Here is a 3,202-nt window from a genome sequence, read left to right as displayed (position 1 = left end):
TAAGACATTTTTGCTCACTGCTGTCCAGTTTCTCCAATAGCTTCACTTTCGGTGCTATAGATAAACATAAATGCTTTTCTCCCTCTATCATTGTTGCCCATAGGAGTATCTGCAGGCATTTTTGACATTTTCAACAAAACTATACCACAAAGCAGAGAAAAAGTAAAAAACAAAACAAAACAAAAACAAAAAAAGTGAGTAATGCATGTATGTCTTGAGCCCATGTGGGACATCTTGGTGAACTTGCTGTTGGCATGTCCAGCCTCCACACATGCCATTTTATTACCCTTTGTGGGTATGCTTATGTGTGTCGGGGTAGGATTTGGGCATGTGTGGAAAAAATATATTGCAGCTGAAAGGGGCTGGAAGGTCTTTTCCTGGGCATGCTGAATAGACTGTTGTGTACCTGTGTTTTGTTTCTGTTGTTTTTTTAATTTTTAAATTTTTATTTATTTATTTTTAATATGAAGGGGTGGGGGGCTGTGAGGAGGGGTGCCCTGGGTAGACTGCGGTGGCATTGTAGCTCACTGCAACCTCCAACTCCTGGGCTCTAAGCAATCCCTCTGCCTCAGCCTCCCGGGTAGCTGGGGCTACAGGCATGCATGCGCCACAATACCTGGCTGGGTTTTTTTTCTTTTTGGTAGAGATGGAGTCTTACTCTTGCTCATGCTACTCTTGAACTCCTGAGCTCAAGCAATCCTCTTGCCTTGGTCTCCCAGAGTGATAGGATTATGGGCATGAGCCACCTTGCCCAGCCTGCACCTGTGTTTTGACTGTGACCCATTACATGAGTTCAGATATGGAAAGACTGGATATGTTTCTATTTATTTGTATTTTCTAAGCAATCTTTATTGTTTTCAGTGTTCAAGTCTTTCATTTCCTTGTTTAAATTTATTCCTAAGTATTTTATCCTTTTTTGTGCTATAGTAAGCAGGATTATTTTCTTAATTTCCTTTCAGATTGTTCACTTTTATTGGTTAGATAGACAATAGAATTTTTTGTTCTGATTTTGTGTCCTGCAACTTTTCTGAACTTGCTTATTAATTGTAACAAGGTTGAGGCCGGGCGCGGTGGCTCACGCCTGTAATCCTAGCTCTCTGGGAGGCCGAGGCGGGCGGATTGTTTGAGCTCAGAAGTTCGAGACCAGCCTGAGCAAGAGCGAGACCCCGTCTCTACCAAAAATAGAAAGGAATTAGTTGGACAGCTAAAAATATATAGAAAAAAAATTAGCCGGGCATGGTGGCGCATGCCTGTGGTCCCAGCTACTTGGGAGGCTGAGGCAGTAGGATTGCTTGAGCCCAGGAGTCTGAGGTTGCTGTGAGCTAGGCTAACGCCACGGCACTCACTCTAGCCCGGGCAACAAAAGTGAGACTCTGTCTCAAAAAAAAAAAAAAAAAAAAATTGTAACAAGGTTGTGTTTTTTTGTTTGTTTTGTTTTTTTGTGTGGAATACTTACAGTTTTCTACATAAAAGATTATGTCATCTGCAGATAAAGATAATTTTACTTCTTCTCCAATTTTGATGCCTTTTTTTTCTTTCTTGTCTAATTGCTCTGGCTAGGACTTCCAGTACAGTGTTGAATAGTAGTCACCACAGTCAGTATTCTGGCCTTATTCTTTATCTTAGAGAAAAAGCTTTGTCTTTCACCAAGTTATGATGTTTTCTGTGAGTTTTCATATAACATTTTTATTATGTTGAGGTAGTTTACTTCTATTCCTAGTTTGTTGAGTGTTTTGTTGATGACTTTTGTCTAATGTTTTTTCTGCACTGAGATGATCACATGGTTTTTGTCCTTCATTATGTTAACAGGGTACATTATGTTGATTTTCATATGTTTAAAAATCCTTGTATCCCAGGAATAAATCCCACTTCATCATGGTGTATAATTATTTTAATGTACTGTTGAATTTGGTTTGTTAGTATTTTGTTGAGGAATTTTTTTAATCAGTATTCATCAGGGGTATTGGTCTTTGGAAGAATTTGAAGAAGATTGGTGTTAATTCTTCTTAAATGTTTGGTAGACTTCTTCAGTGAAGTCATCTGGTCCTAAACTTTGTCGGAAAGTTTGATTATAACTTCTATCTCACTACTTGTTACAGATCTATTTTATTTTTTATTTCTTCATGATCATGTATGTTTCTAGGAACTTACCCATTTCTTCTAGGTTATCTAATTAATTGCCACATAATTGTTCATGGTAGTCTCATAATCTTTTTATTTCTGGGACTTCAGTTGTAATATCCCCTCTTTTGTGTCTAATTTTAGTTATTGGACTCTTCTCTTTCTCTAAACTAGTCTAGCTAAGATTTGTCAATTTTGTTGATCTTTTCAAAAAACCAACTGTTGGTTTTGTTGATTTTTTCTTTTGTTTTTCAGTTCTCTGTTCTGTTGATCCTGCTCTAATCTTTGTTATTTCTTTCCTTTTGCTAACTTTATATTTAGTTTGTTCTTTTTCTTCTTCCTTGGGGTGTAAAGTTAGGCTGTTGATTTGAAATTTTCTTTTAAAATGTAAGTGTTTAACTCTTTAAACTTTCCTTTTCATACTGCTTCCACTGCATTCCATAAATTTTAGCATGCTGTGTTTTCATTTTCATTTGTCTGCACATATTCTCTAAATTATGTTGTGATTTTATCTTTGAACCAGTGGTTTTTCTAGATTGAGTTTTTTAATCCCCACATTTTTGTGGACTTTCCTGTTTTCTTTCCGCTATTTATTTGCAGTTTTATTCCCTTGTTCTTAGAGAAGATACTTTGTATGATTTCAGAATTCTTAAATTTGTTAAGATTTGTTTTGTGGCCTAACATTTGGTATGTTATGGAGAATGTTCTTTGTATGCTTTAGAAGAATATGTATCCTTCTGTTGGGTGGAGTATTCTCTGTCTCTTAGGTCCAAGGACTCTATAGTGTAGTTTAAGTCCTATGCATTCTTATTGATACTCTGTTTGGTTGTTTTATTCATAACTAAAAGTGGGGTATTGAAGTCTCTCCTACTATTATTGTGCTATTCTCTATATCTACCTTCATTTCTGTCAATGTTTGCTTCATATATTTGGGAGCTGTAATGTTGGTTATGTATATATTTGTTACTTCTTCCTGGTGAATTGACCCTTTTATCATTATATAATGTCCTTCTTCGTCTCTTGTGACAGTTTTTATCTTCTTAATTCTTTTTTTTTTCTTTTCTTTTTTTTTTTTTTTTTT

This window comes from Propithecus coquereli, unplaced genomic scaffold (assembly GCF_000956105.1).
Source record: "Propithecus coquereli isolate 6110/MARCELLA unplaced genomic scaffold, Pcoq_1.0 Scaffold196, whole genome shotgun sequence".
Taxonomy (NCBI): domain Eukaryota; kingdom Metazoa; phylum Chordata; class Mammalia; order Primates; family Indriidae; genus Propithecus; species Propithecus coquereli.
The sequence above is the reverse complement of the archived record's forward strand: the minus strand, read 5'-3'. Positions refer to the sequence as shown.